A 19,552-nucleotide genomic window follows, 5' to 3' on the forward strand; every position below is an offset into this window, starting at 1 on the left:
TAACCCCCCCCCCCCCCCGTGGCGACCCCAACTCCGAAAACCCATCGGAGAGCGACACAGCACAACCACGAAATTCTCACAATGCCAGCTGCTTTTACTAGCGGCCACATTTACAACCGAGCCTCTCCGTTAAACAAGCTGTAGAAACAGATCTCTCCCAACAGCGGCAGGCGGCTTGTACAAACGCCACGGTTTACAACGTGTGCATGTGTGTGTGTAGATAGGTCTATGAGAAGACACTTTAAAGCTAGTTCAGTGAATAATGAACAAACAATAACATATATGGCGTGGCACTCAACGTTTCAATCCTTGACAGAAAGTGGAAGGAAAGTAAATTAAATGCCCTAAAGGGGGGGAAATAAAAACAAATATTATTGGTTCTTTCGGTAAAGTCACGTAGATGGAAAAATACAAATAATAAAATTAATTTGTAATTTAAAAAAATATAATTTTAAAATAGATTTTCCTATTTTCATTTTTTTAATTTAAATTTTCTTTCATTTCTTTTCAATCTACGTGGTGACTTTACCGAAAGAACCAAGAATATGAATTCCTGCAGTCACGAAGGTTTTAAGTCAATATTTAAACAAAAACAAGTTCTTATTGCCAGCGCGTTTGACTCACTGCCGCGAGTATTGTTCTCACTGAGTACGGGAGACAAGGCACAAGTTGGTGTCCAAACGATTCCGGTAAAGCAAGAAAAGCGAGCGCACTGTGGCCAGCGTGGAGGAGAATGTGTCGCCCGTCAGCCCCCAGTCTCACCTGGCGGCAGCAGCGGCAGCAGCAGCAGCAGCGCCTCCACGTCAACTTCAACCCGGCCCGACGATCTTCCTCCTCCACCTCTTCTTCTTCCTCCACCTCTGGGCTCCCCTCAGCTCTGGGCCATGGCTCTCGGGCAAAAAAGTGACGGCGGGAGAAGTCCGTCGACCCTCGGCTTCTTGCGCGTTTCGTTTCCCCTCTCGCGAGCCGACCAGAGCAGTACCTCCCTCCTCCTCGCTCTCCTTAAGTCCTCGGGCGCTGCCAAAACTGAACCGAAGAAGCCGAAGCCGCCGCCGCTGCTGCCGCCGCCTGAACGAGAACCCTGGGCGCCTGAAGGAGACGACCACGGTACAACACCAACACCACCACAGGGCGCGGGAGAGACGGCAGCGGCTGGGTTGCAGTCTCCACCACCACCACCACAACACAACACCACAACAACACAAACTCCGCTACGTCACCGACGACGATCGAAGTCTGCGGAGTGGGTGGGTCGGGGACCCAACAACTCGCCTGGGCCTCTCACTGCTTGTTCCCGCACAGGTGGGGCGCCCTCAAGTCAATTCTCCCTCCCCCTCTCTCTCTCTGTCTCTCTCTCTCGCTCTCTTCCACACCCCACAACTCCCCTCCCTCCCTCCCGCACGCACGCCGCCTCGCCCCTTCCTTCATGCTCCATCCCTTTCCCCGCCACGCCACTTCCCGGCCAAGTTCTCTCTCCCTTCTCTCTCGAGCATGTGAAAAAGACAAAGTCACACAGCTCCCCCGCGCGTAGCCTTAACAGACTGTAGGGGCAAGTGCTGTGAGCGAGCACCTACGAAGGCCGGAACGGTACACGAGGGGGTGGGTGGCCAGCACCCCACGCCCGACCGCCTTTGTCTCCACCAGTGGCGATGTTTATACACACCGCATCAGGTACTCGTTTGAGGCTGAGTCGACCTAGGGGAGGTCCAGGACCGGTTCAGATAATGGTCACCGTAGCGCTAACCGCTCCACCACCGCTCCCCATGCATCTACGACGCACGCACACTCCGTCTCTTCCTGGCCGACTTCTCTCTCTGTGTGTGTGTGCTTCTGGGCCACGCTCAGCAGGCACCAGTTAGCAGCGCTGCGGATGCAGAGCCGTGCGTGCACAGGGCATTCTTGTGTCAATGCCAAGGCAAAGCGCAGGCTGGGTCAGCTTGCAAGCCAGCAACACCAAGAGCTCAAGAGGTGTCTTTCACAGTCACACACACACACAGTCAGAGCCGAGAGCGGTTATTAAGTGGAGGCTGACGCCCCGTGCACAGAAAGGCCCGTTTCACTTCTGAGTGGCTTTTGCGCTAAACAGTAATTAAGTGTACGCGGCTAACAAAATATAACCTGGCAGAAACAACACCAACAAAATACACGTACGGTCAAGTTATCCATACAGTAACAAGATTTTTCAAAAGAAAACATCTATCAAGACCATTGATCGAAGGCAACCCGGTAAACATGTCACGTTCGGCCAACATTGGCATGTGGCTGCAACTGTTGGTCCAATGTTGGCTCAACGTTGGGTTGGACCAATGTTCCGTGTTTACTGGGACCAAGTCATTAATTCATCAACTTAAAAGCAACCCCGTTGAAAGGTTAATGGACCTGTAGACATTGATTCAGAACATCAGGTTGCTGTTGCCTACCTCCGCAACAAGCCACACGAAAGAAGAAGGCATCTGTAAGAAATTGCTTCGCGGACCTTTTTAGACGCCGTTTGTTAAAGTTTACAAAGTCACTTACGAACCGTCGGTCTGAAATTGGACGCCACCACCTCTGGTTTTAATTACCGCTGTGAGAAAGAGGGGTGGGGGGGGGAAGAGACTCAGAAATTCCAGCTGGCCGTGGAAGCTGCTTAGTGCCTGTGGCTGAGTGACAAGACACAGACCTGGACAGGCTTCCACCCAACCCGAAAGCCGCTCTGAACCCTTTGCAATGTTTACATCTTCACCGGCGGCTCCTATTCCCCACGCATCGTGCATCCATTGAAAAAAAAAAGAAGTAAATAAACCGAAACGACAATCGCAACCAAATTTACACTCCCACACAGCAGTCGTTTCAGCCAAGTTCATTGATTTAATGGCTTTCATTACTTGGATTTTTTAAAATAAGGTACAGTACTTGTTAAATTAGACAAATGTTTAGATCCCAAGACTTATTAAAAAATATATATAAATGTAAACAAAAATGAATGTTGTATATTCTATATTTAATAAATAAAGTATGCCGATTTTAGCTACCAGACTGGGTCTTCTGCATTTCTCTTTATCATTTGATGGAGATGGTTGGACGGCAGGGGGAACAGAGCCCCAAGCCAACTCCACCAAGACGCTCGGTTTGAATCCGGGTCTCAGGCCGTCTAGCTTTAAAATGGATTTTCAAGCAAAGCTATATCCTGAGACCTCCTTTTCCATTACCAAAATATAAGAATAGGTTTTGATTTAAAGCGTTCGTGACTGCAGTAATTCATATTCTTAGCTCTTTCGGTAAAGTCACGTTGAAGAGAAACAAAAAATATAAAATAAAAATATATATCTTTTATTATTTTATTGTTTCCCTTCAACGTGACTTTACCGAAAGAGCTAAGAATATAAGAATAGGTTTTACCCTTTCTGGCAATAAAACAGGTGTTAGGATGTTAAAACATCAAACAGAAACCTTTTGCAAGTATTCCTGCCTGCATTAACCACATATACTTGTGGTGAACATGCAGACCCATTCTCAATGTCCTGATAGTGGCGTTGTCTTTGTGCTGTTCGCCTTTCGGCGTCCTCTGGTCTGACACTGTTTGAGACTAGACTCTCACGAAAGCTGTCTCTGGTGTGGACGAATCAGTTTCAAAGACAATGCATATAATATCAGATTATGTTTTTTTTTGCATGTTCACCACATCTATATGTGGTTAATGCACACATGATTCCTTGAAAAGGTTTCAGTTTGGTGTTTTAACATCTTAACACCTGTTTTATTTCCAGAAAGGGTAAAACCTATTCTTATATGGTCTCAGCTATGTCACCAAAATAATGTTCACTTAAAATTTGACAAAAAATTTAGTTATGATAATTCCAATAATGAAAATGACAGTCTCATGTCAACTGTACAACGCGACGCCAATAGCACAATTTGAATAAAAATGTGTAAAACTATTAAAGGGCCGTCCATAAATGACGTCACGCACCTGGGGAGGGGGGTCAGACGTGTGACGATGTGTGACGAGGGGGGGGGGGTTGAGAAATGTGACGTCACATCAAAATGCGCAACTTTTAATAAATATAAACACGTTCTACTTAATTAAATTGACGTTTTCATAAATGTTTTCTCCTACAACATCAGAGTGCAGCGCCACATTAAATACGCACCACAATGACAATAGATTAAAGCGATTTGAAGCATGTTTTTTTGGGGGGAGGGGCAGAGCTTTGTGACGTCATATTTGAGGGGGGTCTGACTTTTTGTGACGCCGTGTGACGAAGGGGGGGGGGGTCAAAAATCGTCCAAAATCGCGTGACGTCATTTATAGACGGCCCCTAAAATAAATTTAAAAGCATCTTATTTGCCTTCCCCGCATTAAATGGTGGTCGTCAGCATTTGGGTGCACGCACGCGTATTTCGTTATACGACATTCCAACTCGGGGTGCAGTTCGGAAGCGAATCCATGCCCCTGCAGGCGGACAGTCACTCGCCGTGCTGTGCGGTGTGGCGTCACGCTCGATATCCCATTGACCAAATGCGCCGCATTGTCTGACACAGCTCAACCGCAGGCCCTAAAACAGGGCTCAAACGCCCAGCTGCAAAACCAATTGCGGATTCTAAGGTCCCCGCCTCTGCACGCGGAGACTGCGGGAAGGGACTGCAGCCTAAAAGCGCCCTGTTGGCTCTGCTGTGCCTATTGTGGTACAATCAAGCGAGCGTGGACAATCAGGGTCAAGCTGACCCCATTTCAGGTTTACGTGGGATGCTATTTTGACACTTGGGATTGCGTTTCACTTCGCCGAAAAAGGCTGTCCAGGGGGCTCTCTCCAAACAAATGAGTGGCGTGCTCACTACTCACAATTCATTGTGTCCGTGCATCGATTCCGGAAATGATTTTGGTTTTTTTCCTAAAGTCTCAAACATTGTTTTCTTTAAGTTACACCGTGGTAATTTCCTAGCGACTGCACATGTCAAAGTAACTGATTGCATGCAACGTATGCAAGTTTTAAATGCTTTATTTGATCGTGACCGAGTTGCTCAGAAGTCAGAGGGCCGATATGGCACTGCCAAGATCCTGGGTTCCAATCTGGCAGTGTTAATTGGGTCCGCATTTCAGTTATTTTAGCCATAAGTCGAGTTAATGACAATCTGTGAAAGCTGAGCCTAGTCTTAATCTGTGGATTGCATTTAAACTCACACACTAACATTAAAGCTAAAACATGTTTATTTTAAATCTTGACTTAAAGCTTTCGTGACTGCAGGAATTCATATTCTTGGGTCTTTCGGTAAAGTCACGTAGATGTTATTTTTCTTTGAACCTATCTACGTGATTTTACCGAAATACCCAAGAATATGTTTATTTTAATGACAAAATATATTCAACGGACTAAGACTTGACTAGAATTCCATGTTTTCGTCAAATACACTAAGATTAAGGTGACCAGGGCACTAAGTTAGGATTAAAATATTAACAGTTGCCTGTGATTAAACCCATCTGTCAAGTGTAGCAAGTTGATTGTCTCACATTAATATTTACACAAACTAAAAAAACCCCTTCTATTATGAATAATATTGGCCCCGAAAGCCTACATGTTCGTTAAACTGACGGTCTCAGCCCGTGTGACAATTTTTCAAAAGATAGTCATCTCATATTGAATTCGTTTTTTTTTAATATCGGTTTGACCCATCATCTGGAAAACACCAATCACACAGCAGATGGTGTGGAAAAGTTATCCCCCTGGCATGTAATGTACTTAAGTGAGTTGAACGTATTTCACACTGTACGTCGTCAACCGTGCTAATCGGAGGTGCGGAGATGTCGGGGAAGGACAACAAAACAAACACAAAAAGCAGTGGATAAACAGGCCACTTGGAGGGTTTGTTAGAAGGAGTTTTGTGAGTATCTCTGGTGCAGCTGTTCTCATACACATGAGTTCACAATGTTGTGTACTTTTTTTCTCCAAATATATTCTACACCTCACGACACGAAGCAAATATTGCACCAAATCTGGCTGTCGCCTGATGAAGATAGTTGTAATTACTGGCGAAACGTCGTACTCAGATTGTAAATGTTGTGGCTTGGCTCTCCAACACACCGGTGTGCTGTACTAGTGACGAATTGGCATGTTCTGTTTACATGACAAACCTTACCAATTGGCTGTGTTGGGTGGTGGCGGGTTTAACGACACATTTATATATTTACATGATCTAACCAAAAAAACTCGATTATTGACTGCAACATGAATAACAAAATCCCAAAAAGACCAACAAATGTATATATATTTTTTTAAACGTAGATTCTTACACGTGAACTTCAATGCATGTATCTGTGAACTTAAAAACTGATCTTAATCGATTAATGGATGAATCTTCTCACTCCTAGAGGTCACCTCTGCATTGCAACTGAAGGCTGCAGCAACATCTGCATTAAGGAAGAGACGACACTGTCGCCTGACTGTGCAGGTTTTCCGCGGCCATGCCACATAGTAGCCCTCCGAAGTGTCGTCGCGGTCGTAACATCCGCGGGTTGTTTCGCCGTGATGTTCGTCTGACATTTCGCTCCACATTTTGCTGCGAGCTTCTTCAGGAACTAAAGAATGCACGGTCCAACGCCAAAAGACGTTGTGGAAAGCAACGACTCCATACTCTTAAGCAACCCACGAACCATAATGGCCGAGCTAAGTGGTCATATGTGTACTTAGTTCATAGTGAAACATACAATGGCAAGCCCATCACCTGCAAAGTGAGTATAATGAGCGAGCGTTTCTTTCTCTCAGGGGACAATTGATGTAATTTATAATAAAATTGTACCTTTACACACAATGCAACGCGATGCATTGTAACAGCAGCAGTGAAGAGCATCCCTGTTTTGATCCCAACATTACCTAGAATGCCTTTGATTTTCTCACAGCATCTCAGCGTGCATTGGTTACACGCGTCAGCATGTCTATGACGCTCTCAGGTGTCACGCAGTGAGATGTTCACCTTCGACAGCGCAATATACGTTCATTTCAAGCGAACAAAATAAATCACAGCTCGTGTTCACTTACAAGCGCGCCGAACCACAGAACAAGCACAACTGTGTGCTGCAGCCATGCGCACAGACAACTTGGTCTGAAGGGCCAGACATCAGAATGGATTTATGAGCCAATTCCTCTGCCCGAGAGGCGCATTCCTGGCCATTCACAAAGCACCTTATCTATGAGACTCAACAGGAGTCGTTCACGCTTGTTATTTCGCAGCGTGCGGCAAGCCGGCTCGCACTTCCACCCTTCAGACCGAATTAATTTTCCTGCTCTCAGACACGGCATGTGGGAGGCAGCTGCCATTTCAAACTCCTGAAGAATTCCTAATAATGTAGGGAAAGGTTGTAGGAGACACGTGACTTCACCGTGTCTACTGCTGAAAGAGAAGACGATCAAATATGCCTACGGAGTACTTGTTTTTGTGCGAACTTTTGATGCTTATTTGATTTTAAAAAAGATGTGTTTGGAAGATTGGCAGTGTGAAACACAAACTTCTGCGTTGTTCCAAAGTAATGTATTCAGCTTGTGAATGGAATGTACGTGAACAAAGCGAAAGCATGATTACTTTGTTGAATAAATTTTTTGAAGACACAGCGCATGTACGTTTTATGTATAAATAAGTAGATATGACAAATCAACCCAATTTACAGATGTACATCATGAGAAACTCGTGTAAAAACACAACACAGAGATCACAGTGCAAGTCGCGAGTAGCGGATGTTAAAGATACACAAATCTTTTTTGAACAGTAAGTCAACTCAACTTAACTGAGCAAATATATAAATTGCAGTAAGATGAGTGATTGTTCCTTTCAGTTATAAAGACCCCGAGCACCCGAAATATATTTTTTGTTTAATATCTGAAAACAAATTTCCGTGTATATTTTTGCCGGGCAAGTGTACTCGACCACAAAACAAGAAATCCATTACAATTTTCTGTCAATTAATACAATTAACCCTACTAGTTATATACATTTCCAAATGCTAGTCATCGTTGTAGCTGGGTATGGCCTCACATAGTGCACAGCTCATTCACAATAACAAATGGGCACAGCACCAGCAAGTGGGATTTGTGTTCATTCATTCTGATATGGTTCTTAATGCACATAATTTGACAAATCTCGTTATATATGTGGCTAAATCAATTTATACACGTGTTCTTGATTTTATAAGGGTTTCATTCTCATCGCCTACTAGTAGAAAAATAATCATATGTCAAGTCACAAAAACACTCTAAACGCTTGTTAATAATGTGGACTTAAAACATATATATAGAATAGGTGCCATTTTGGGCAAGAGTCCTTATTCACATAGCACGTAAAAGAGTGTTGTTGACGACTGAGTTTTTTTGTTAATTGTACATGTGCACCACTGCCAACGCCTATCTCGTGAAGGATCATAAACCATCACGCGACATTCAGTCATCCTCGCAGCGGCTTTTGGTGACCCATCGAAAAAAGACGGTCACTGCATCGCACGCTTTCAGATGTGCTTCTGGCACGGTTGGCTACATATGGTGCGAAAGAAGTTCAGTGAGGGAAAAAAGTATTCGATCCCCTGCTGATTTTGTACGTTTGCCCACTGACAAAGAAATGTTCAGTCTATAATTTTAATGGTAGGTTTATTTGAACAGTGAGAGACAGAATAACAACAACAAAATCCATAAAAACGCATGTCAAAAATGTTATAAATTGATTTGCATTTTAATAAAGGAAATAAGTATTTGACCCCTCTGCAAAACATGACTTAGTACTTGGTCGCAAAACCCTTGTTGGCAATCACAGAGGTCAGACGTTTCTTGTAGTTGGCCACCCGGTTTGCACATATCTCAGGAGGCATTTTGTCCCACTCCTCTTTGCAGATCTTCTCCAGATGTCTTTTATACAGGTAACGAGCTGAGGTTAGGAGCACACTCTTAAAGGGAGCTTGGTGAGAAGGTGACAACAGTTGGTGCGATTATTCGCAAATGGAAGAAACACAAAAGAACTGCCAATCTCCCTCGGTCTGGGGCTCCATGCAAGATCTCACCTCGCCGTGAAGGACTGAAATCCTGCAGCGCCCGCAAGGTCCCCCTGCTCAAGAAAGCACATATATATGCCCGTCTGAAGTTTGCCAATGAACATCTGAATGATTCAGAGGACAACTGAGTGAAAGTGTTGTGGTCAGATGAGACCAAAATGGAGCTCTTTGGCATCAACTCAACTCGCCGTGTTTGGAGGAGGAGGAATGCTGCCTATGACCCCAAGAATACCATCCCCACCGTCAAACATGGAGGTGGAAACATTATGCTTTGGGGGTGTTTTTCTGCTAAGGGGACAGGACAACTTCACCGCATCAAAGGGACGATGGACGGGGCCATGTACCGTCAAATCTTGGGTGAGAACCTCCTTCCCTCAGCCAGGGCATTGAAAATGGGTCGTGGATGGGTATTCCAGCATGACAATGACCCAAAACACACGGCCAAGGCAACAAAGGAGTGGCTCAAGAAGAAGCACATTAAGGTCCTGGAGTAGCCTAGCCAGTCTCCAGACCTTAATCCCATAGAAAATCTGTGGAGGGAGCTGAAGGTTCGAGTTGCCAAACGTCAGCCTGGAAACCTTAATGACTTGGAGAAGATCTGCAAAGAGGAGTGGGACAAAATCCCTCCTGAGATGTGTGCAAACCTGGTGGCCAACTACAAGAAATTAAAATGCAAATCAATTTATAACATTTTTGGCATGCGTTTTTATGGATTGTTTTGTTGTTATTCTGTCTCTCACTGTTCAAATAAACCTACCATTAAAATTATAGACTGATCATTTCTTTGTCAGTGGGCAAATGTAAAAAATCAGCAGGGGATCAAATACTTTTTTCCCTCACTGTCTGGAGATGTATGTATGTGCTAATCGGATGTGTGGGAGAAGGACAACAAACTAAACACAAGAAGCAGTTGTAAATAAATTCGTTTTCAATCTAGATTTAAAAGTGCCATAGCTCTAGTGGCTTTCTAATAATGCTGCTCAGTCCTTAAACACCCTTTATTAGAGATCCAAATGATGCATTGTTTCAGCAATATCGATTCGTAATCTCACGATATGTGTGGTGAATTAGCGTTTTTCTGAAGTTGTGTTTTTCAAATCTTCTGTGTTCTATTTAATGGATATTATAGAATCTCTGCCGTCGAGAAGAGGTTGCTATTATTCCTCATTTGACTCACAACCAAATTGCACACCAAATCGGCGGGTGAGCATGGGGTGGATCATTACACGGATACCTTTAATCAGTTTGAAAACCAACGATCAGTATAAGTGATTACTTTTATGCGTAGTTTTTCCATCTATGAAACTTTCTTTCCTCATTAGTCTTTAGAAATTTTGAATTATAAAAAAGTGTATAAAGGTGTTCTTTTCCCCAAAACCAGAAAAGTGATCTCCACAGCCGTCAACACCTCTGTGGCCCTCCCCTGCAGTTTTTGTTCTTATGAAAATAAACATTATACAATATTGATAATCAGAAAATAATTTACAGCCATTAACCCATTGCTGGACGAAGACGTCCCCCACACCGTTCATCATAAAGGTTTTGTTGGGTTATATCGCGCAAATATAAATGTGTCGTTAACCCACCACCACAGGACACAGCCAATTAGTAAGATTTGTCACGTAAACAAAACGTGTCAATTCGTTACTAGTTCGCACACACACCGTGTCAGTTCCCACGCCGTGTCAGTCGTGGGAGTTGTTGAGGTCATACTTCCCCACGCCCGGTCAGTGCGGATGGGTGAAAGGCAGCGCCCATGAACAGTTCAGATATCACACGCCACTGATGTTTGATGTGGCCGGGAATCCAACGCAGGTCATCGGGGGTTAAGAGCAAAGTGTGCCACTCAAAATAACACCTCCGATTAGCACGGTTGGCTACGTACGGTGCGAAATAATTTCAACATACATCCATACATTGTACAGTATTACAACTTAATAATTCGCATGTGCTCTGTATTGAACGCTGCATTTGGCGTGTTCACAATGTAGAACAGTGCTGTGTTCTGTAAGCATTTTAGTATGAAATTTATGTGAGGGCGTGTTATTTTGACTCACCAAGCGCTGTGGATTTCCTTTGCATTGTTCGAATTTTGAAAACCCGACCCGTTCAAAATTTGGGTGTTTTTTTTTCTTCCAGTCTGACTTTTAATACGTCCCTTGAACGTTAAAAACCGATCTGTACGCATTCTACTCAAGGCATTTTGCTCCCACGTGGTTCAAATTTAAAGTCACGGTGAAGGCCTGCTGCTGCTGCTGCTGGACCTCCTCGCCACTTGCAATGCGGCGTTAAATTTGATGAGAATCCCAGGCGACACATTTCCATCTCAGGGTTTTCACCGTGATTACATTTACAACATATAACAACGGGAAGTGATGCATGGTGACAAGGGTCACAACACATTTATGCCTGGCTGCCGACTGGATTCTTAAAAATGCACAAAGCACATACGCATCACATTTAAAAAAAATGTAATTGCATAAGAGCAGATCTGCCCAGTGAGTAAATAAATTATATGCCCCTTCTGCTCCCTGGATGTCCATGTCCCATTGTTCTGCAGAGTGTCTGTCTTTAGATGTGGTTGGATTTATCAATACAAATTGTGTTATTATTCTTATCCAACAACATGGCTCAGAATCAAGTCTGCGAACTTTAAATTCACAACAAATATTTAAATGATCTTTTTGATGCCAAATAACACGGTTTAACGTCACACGAGCCTAATTAATATTGTCACGAACACACGTTTTACACTCTTATGTTATGTTCATAGCACGACAGTAATTATTACACCTGGAATGTAGACAAATTAAATGCCAAACTAAATTTCACGTGACTTTCGTTTTGTCTGCAGTTGTTCGCGACTGTGCTGAGACCACATCACCTCACAGACAATCGAGAGCCCGGACTGATTGCAGTTGGCTATCCAGCTTCCAAACCCAGATTCTCAGCGCGTGCTAATTCAACACTCCAACCTCCCTGTGAAAAGTGTTTATCTGCGCAAAATGACTGAACATTTCTTTTAAATCCGAGTGTGAAAACGTGAAATAAACCATAGCATTCATTTGCACCCGATTCTGGGGTCACTCGTTTACCCAAGCAAAAGCACAAACATTACAGTACTCTAGTGTGAAACTTGAAGTCACACGTCTTGGATAGTGGGGTTGCTTTTAAAATGCTGGCACAGATGACAATATTAAGAAGACGGATAGACGTGAAGTTTTGCTGCCCTGTACTGCGACATGAGTTTAACGTTAAATACGATCTAGAGCTGGGACGGGGAACCCCCTTGAACCCACGCCCAGAGCAATCATGCAAATTATGTCTCCCAGCCCCGCCTATCATCTTTTCCTGTCCAGTGGCACCCGAGGCTTTTGTGTTATTATCCGATTTTTCGAGCACCTGTAGAAAGGAAGAGCTAAATAGTAGAGTTTATTTTCTCCTTGTTTACCCAGTAAAGCCTCACTAAGTCCATCAGGTTATCACAGGTGTGTGTGGAGGGGGAGGGACAATGATTGACATGTAAATTCCAATTGAATTGTTTGACTCTGATGCCGACACACCTTGGCCTACTCTTGCGAATGATGTCAGAGGATCTTTAACGTTCACCAAGGGCATTTTGCTGTGCTTCTTACACCCCCGCAGTATCCACCAGGGCGGCCGCTGGATGCAAACCGCGAACCTCTGCAACAAGTGGCGGACACGCTGCCATTGGGCCGCGTGACCAAAATAAATTAGAGAGCCCAGCTCGAATAGAATCTACTATTTAAAGGCAGTGCCGGATTACACTAGTAGCAAAAGTAGCAAATGCTACGGGCCCCGCACTTTCAAGGGCCCCGCGCTAAATGCTTTCAAGCTATCAATTCCGGTTCAGTGATTCTGCACTTGCTCTAGTAATTACTATAGTACTATACTGCCTTCAATGAACGACTGGGTGTTTAAGGTTAGCGATTTGTCTTATTATCTGGCTGTATAGCAAATGAAAAAAAATACAATTAGCTTACTATGCAAGTTAAAATTTGTGTTGTAATATTTTGGGGTTTTTTGGGGCCCCTTTATAACATTTGCTACAGGCCCCGCACTAGCTTAATCCGACACTGTTTAAAGGCCGGTAACATTGTTCACCCAGTGTCTCAAAGAGTCCGTGGAGGGAATGTTCGGAAAATTCCTGTTTGAGTTTTTTGTAAGAAAATCAGTGCATGTGTCCAGACAACTGACAAATGGAAGTGGATACAGAACACTAAAAACACCGATAGGTGTAGATAAGGGACCTATGTTTTTGTATTACTACGTACTGGCCACCATAATACAGGTTTTTTGGGGGGTTAAATCGCGTAAATATAAGAAAGTGTCGTTAAACCCGCCACCACCCGACACAGCCAACTAGTAAGGGTTGTCACGTATTAAACCAGAAGATGCCAATTCGTTACTAGTACAGCACACCTGTGTGTTGGAGAGCAAAGCCACAATATAGCCCTGAAAAGTGTGTTAAAATGTTGTTCTTCGGGGTCTATTATCACAACAAATTATGGTTCTTAGAGCTACAGTATTCTTCTTAGGAGTGGAACCGTTCATAATGCAAATACATTCACTCAATCGAGCCAAGAACAATGCCAGAGTATAGCATGCCTTATCTTTGCCATCAATTAACTACTTCTTATTTCTGGAACATCGTGGCAGCTCACCGAGTCTGCGGGGTCCCACCTCAATCGATTGCGTCACGTTACGGCGGCTGCACCCACAATAAGCCATTAAGTGCCACGAGGCAAGATAATTTTGTGCTTCAAATGTGCGCACCATTTGTATCCCTCCCCTCTCCAAAACACGGTGGCAATTACGGTACGTGCAGCAAAAAAAAAAGTTGGCACCTTCATGCGCACAGCCCTGGCTGGGGTGGCACTGTTCGTTTCCACAGCTGGCTCGCAATCGCAAAGTTTGTGGAGTCCAAATCCTGGTCAGCTCATCATCTGTCTGCGACCAAATACAATTACTACCATTTTGTGGGAAAATCGCACTTTTTTCGTGATAGAATATTGAGTGCCACAGCATTGTTCATGCGAGTAGTCGGGGGGGGGGTTGCTTTGACTTGACCTGGTACAGTAGTGACAGACGTACTGCTTACATACAATACGGTGCGTAGCGTACTTTTACCCCCGACTGCTTGAGTTCTAGAGCTCTCACTAAAACCAAGGCGTCTGTTGTTGGCGAATTTTCCATGCACATTGGCACAGCATTGAGAAACAACGATGTCAAACGCTGTGGCAAGATGTTGGTCCTACTTGAAATGTAAACAGGTTATTGGAACATACGCCGAAAGAGCCCACTGCTTGTGCCAATGCAAGGGGTTTGCCACAATCTCACACTCGAGTTGTTTCCTTCCAAATTCCTAGCACTTGTCAGCAGCTGTCAATCCGCTACAGCCAGGAGGTCAATGCCTATGGCCTCCTTCACTCACGAGGAGGTCTAGCACAGAAGGTTGCGCAAGTCACAAGACTTGGTAGGTTTTAGCGGATGTGCAGTGAAGCTCCCTAGGGCACGTGTTCAGGTCGTACGGCGTGTTGTTTGGAATATGGTCAGAAAAAAATTATTACAACGTAGTTTGTATGCTTAACATTAAATGAATCGCTTTAAACTAATTGAAGTTCAAATGTATTATTATTATTTTCATAAATTTCGCCTTTTATTTGAGTCATTGTTGGACCAATCAAAGCTGGAATTTGTTTAAGTACACGCTATTTAGGAAATAATGGCAAATGCGCTGCTTTTTTTTCAAAGAAGACACAATGCACAAATGGGTTAGACTAAACTCTTGAACTAAATTTAGCCGAAATGTGTTGGTTATGCAATTCATGAGTGCGCTCTTAAAACAAACACAGCTGAGAAGTCAGGCTGAGCGAGTTACGTTCCGATCACGCTCATCAGTCACTCCCTTGTTGACCCTGTGATGTCACAACTGGTTACGTGGGGTCGGCCCAGTTGCAAGAGCGTGGCATAGGTCACGAAGGGAGCCCATGGCATGCGATGTCGTGACGTGCCTCCATGCGATTGGTTCCGCTCAGTCGGGTTCCTGCAAAAACGTAAACTCTTGGGTCCAGCACTGAGCCAGGCCCCGAGGAAACGAGGCAGCAGAGATCTCAGAGAACTGAGTTCTTGCGTTTGAGTGTGGGTAGTTACTGAGAATAATGAATGCTACCCTGGTGTAAAGGGTTAGCACTCTGGACTTGAAATCAATAGGTCGCTGTGCCTGGCGTGGCGGCTGAAACAATGGGGAAAGTTTCTGAAATTCTCCCGCCTCTGTACACACAGCAGGCCATGAATGGTGGGGTAAAGTGTGGGTACGCCCACCACTTCTCAGACATATGGCCAGCATGGCAGAAGGGGCTAATTACTACCTCAGGAGGCTCTTTGGAGCTTTCTCTAGTGGCGGCACTTCCACCATGAGCAAGTAATGTCAGTGCTGAACTGTTACCTTTACTCAGGTTCAAATCTGTTTATCCAATGTAGCAAGGTGATGTTCGGGCGGTTACTAACAACAGCACAAAAACATATCAGCCTCTCACTTGTCCATTTTTCGTTGTTCAGCTTATTCTGAAACATGCATATACATAAAAAGGTCCGTCATATTTAGACCTCTTATATGGAACTATTGTCATTAATCTACACAAACATTCTATGGATAAGAGAAGTGACCCAGAAGTTTTGGCAAATTCAACCTGTTATGCACTTTTCTCCATCATATGCCACGATCAATCCACTGCTGGATGTAATCCTTCCAAAGCTGTCACCATCACCCGTGTCGCTGTGGTGTAACAATCCAGCGAGCATCTGCACAAAAGCTGATTGATTATTATGTTTATCCACACTTTACCACTCAGATAACATGTATTCTATGGTTATTTCAGTAAAATGACGTGACTTTACCGAAAGAACCGTAGGATATGAATTCCTGCAGTCAAAAAAGTTTTAAAGATAACATGTAATTTGTGCAATATACATGTGACTAAGATTTACCCACTAGCACCCCCAAATTAAATAAAGCATCTCACTGTAGTCAAGCACTCACGTCACCCTACACACCTACACAATAAATAGTTGTTTCTGACAGACCCTTTAAGAATGTTAGTCGTCAAATGCCCAAGACTCCATTCTAGCTCTCTGGGCTCTCTATATGCTGCAAAGAAGAGCCATTGTCCCAAACATTGCCTAGTATCTACTTTTTATTTTTTGAGGCTACGGTGTTATTGACCAATGTGTTGAGTTTTTGTTATATACATGCCTAGGATGTCACATCGAGGTCAAATACGGCATGCGGAAAATACCGGAAAAGAAAATGCTTTGCTCATGCTCGATATTATAATAGCACAAAATCTGGTGTCGTTTAAGGGATACAATTATTACAAATTAATGTAAAGGTTGCAGACATACGAGCCAAAAAAAACAGTCATTCAAACGTGGCTCCGAAAACTTTGGGGCAAAGCGATCAGCCATTGAAACGATTCCACGGGCACAGTTTTCACCCCCACGTTCGTGGAACCCACTAGGCAGGTTTATTATACAAGGTTTGGTGTTTGGCCAACGCAGTGCCAGTCCCACCCACACACAGCCCTGGCATTCCATCCGGAACTAGGCAAGCAGCTAAAACAGTCTCCATATGTGCACCAGAATCACGACCAAGTATGGTAAAAGTACTCCTGCAGATGTTCGCTGAAATTTCATGGGCGTATATGATATATATCTTTTTTTTAAAGACGAAAAAAAAAGTCCCGCGAATTTAATTCGCATTTCTCGGTGTTTGTGCCCAGTTCAGTGCAGCGTTTTCACCCAATAACGGACAATCCCCACTCTGTTGTTTTAGTGCCTCACTTCCAATATGCCCTTGCATCAATCTCCGTTTAATTTACAAACATTCTCACGTGAATTTGTTTTTTTTTATCTGTGAAATACAGCTTCCAATAATATACTAGAATACAGTACAGTATAGAGGAATCCTGTAAGCGTCACCGTTTTTGTTGTTGTTGTAGACGGGAGGCATAAACAAAAACATAGGGGGGCACTTAACACAGTCAACATTGAACAACAAACGTCGACAAGAAGAATGTATGAGGGGTGGCCTGCAGCCTTCATCGGTGCGAGGGGGGGGGGGCGCCCCCTCCATCACTCGATAAGATAGATATCTGTGACAAATATATCTACTGGACATCTGCGAAAAAGGAGCTTTATAGCTCATCGGATTTCTCCAGTGAAAATAAATATTCTGAATCTGAGATATACAGGCACGTTTTGTGTTTTTTTTTTTTAATACAGCGCTGCGATGGGCACCAGGACGATTATCCAGCGCTCATTCTAAAAGGTTCAAGGCAACTGGGAAGTGTAGTTCAGTCCGAGCCATGCAACACACGTGCTAAGCAAATACCACAGTGGTAATAATGTGGCAAAGCGGTATTTAAAGATCCAATATGAAGCACTGCATTATCCACGACAAGCGGCAACACTTACCAGCCACACACAAGTGAGCATAATAACAAAACACCAAATGACAATTTGCAGCCAATCCACCGATGGATGAAGACCACTCACTGCACGTCGTGTGTCATGGGAGGTCGTTTGACCATTCAGGTCAAACTATATAGGTCGACTCAGTCTCAAATGAGTACCTGGTGTGGTGTGTAAACATCGCCACTGGGGAGACAAGGCGGTCGGGCGTAGGGTGCTGGCCACCCACCTCCTCGTCTGCCGTGCCGGCCTTCATTACTGCTCGCTAACAGCACTTGCCCCAACAGTCTATTAGGGCTATACGGGGGATCTTTGTCTTTGTTTGACCGTACAGTGAGGGAAAAAAGTATTTGATCCCCTGCTGATTTTGTACGTTTGCCCACTGACAAAGAAATGATCAGTCTATAATTTTAATGGTAGGTTTATTTGAACAGTGAGAGACAGAATAACAACAAGAAAATCCAGAAAAACGCATGTCAAAAATGTTATAAATTGATTTGCATTTTAATGAGGGAAATACGTATTTGACCCCCTCGCCCGCAAGGTCCCCCTGCTCAAGAAAGCACATATACATGCCCGTCTGAAGTTTGCCAATTAACATCTGAATGATTCAGAGGACAACTGGGTGAAAGAGTTGTGGTCAGATGAGACCAAAATGGAGCTATTTGGCATCAACTCCACTCGCCGTGTTTGGAGAAGGAGGAATGCTGCCTATTACCCCAAGAACACCATCCCCACCGTCAAACATGGAGGTGGAAACATTATGCTTGGGTGAGAACCTCCTTCCCTCAGCCAGGGCATTGAAAATGGATCGTGGATGGGTATTCCAGCATGACAATGACCCAAAACACACGGCCAAGGCAACAAAGGAGTGGCTCAAGAAGAAGCACATTAAGGTCCTGGAGTGGCCTAGCCAGTCTCCAGACCTTAATCCCATAGAAAATCTGTGGAGGGAGCTGAAGGTTCGAGTTGCCAAACGTCAGCCTCGAAACCTTAATGACTTGGAGAAGATCTGCAAAGAGGAGTGGGACAAAATCCCTCCTGAGATGTGTGCAAATCTGGTGGCCAACTATAAGAAACGTCTGACCTCTGTGATTGCCAACAAGGGTTTTGCCACCAAGTACTAAGTCATGTTTTGCAGAGGGTTCAAATCCTTATTTCCCTCATTAAAATGCCAATAAATTTATAACATTTATGACATGCGTTTTTCTGGATTTTGTTGTTATTCTGTCTCTCACTGTTAAAAAAAAAAACTACCATTAAAATCATAGACTGATTATTTCTTCGTCAGTCGGCAAACGTACAAAATCAGCAGGGGATCGAATACTTTTTTCCCTCACTGTACATCACCATATCGGTCAGTGTGAGTTGTTAGCCGTAACCGGGAATCCAACTGAGGTTGCAGGATTCACAGTGAAATGCGCTCACCATTGCGCCCCTGCTCTCTCTCACCAAACACCAATAAACGTAATGCAAAATCTTTTGCCTTTCCCAGAAAGATAATTCCAGCATGAAACCTATAAAACGCGGATGTAAACAAGACATTCAATAGCCCCAGAACAGTACTAGAATTTCATCCCACCCCGTATCCTTAAGTGGCAGCCAGTGAAAAAAAAAATACCACACTAACCCTAAGCAGAATTGGATGTAAAATAAATGTCCCTTGTGTACAATGGTTAAAGGTTGTGCTAACAATAGCGCTCAAGTTATTCTTTCCAACAAAGGGACAATGCACGGGCGCCTGTGCCCCTGGAAGACGGCCCCCCCCGCCCCCCCCCCCAAGGAGAACGGACAAAAACACTGCAGACACTTCCTGGGGAAATCTTGTCCCAGCAACAATGCACAAAACGGCCTTCAAGATCAGCCGTTAGTTAAGGTAGCACGCATAGATCTACAGCACCCGTGGTGTCAATCCACTGCTGGATGTGGTTATGGGACGTGACTGACCATACTTCACCACGCTGGTCAGTGCGGGTTGAAGGTGGGGGGAGTGCAGAACATCAGTGGATTTTGTTGCACGAACCTCGGGCTACCCGCAGCGCCTATTAC

The 19,552-nt window shown here is 44.2% G+C and overlaps 1 protein-coding gene across 2 annotated transcripts in view; it reads right to left on the reverse strand.

Annotated features, from left to right (window-relative positions):
* The window catches only part of LOC116943181 (uncharacterized), a 108,342-nt gene that overhangs the window by 87,644 nt on the left and 1,146 nt on the right, over nt 1-19,552 (reverse strand). The window contains exon 2 of one of the 2 annotated variants that reach the window (XM_032955813.2): nt 763-1,089. The exons of the other annotated variant lie outside the window; for it this stretch is intronic. The gene's annotated coding sequence lies outside the window, so the exon portion shown is untranslated. The remainder of the gene's footprint in view (nt 1-762; nt 1,090-19,552) is intronic. 2 annotated transcript variants of the gene reach the window in all.

Source organism: Petromyzon marinus, chromosome 17 (genome assembly GCF_048934315.1).
Source record: "Petromyzon marinus isolate PM22_M1 ecotype Great Lakes invasive population chromosome 17, UKy_Petmar_22M1.pri1.0, whole genome shotgun sequence".
Classification (NCBI taxonomy): Eukaryota; Metazoa; Chordata; class Hyperoartia; order Petromyzontiformes; family Petromyzontidae; genus Petromyzon; species Petromyzon marinus.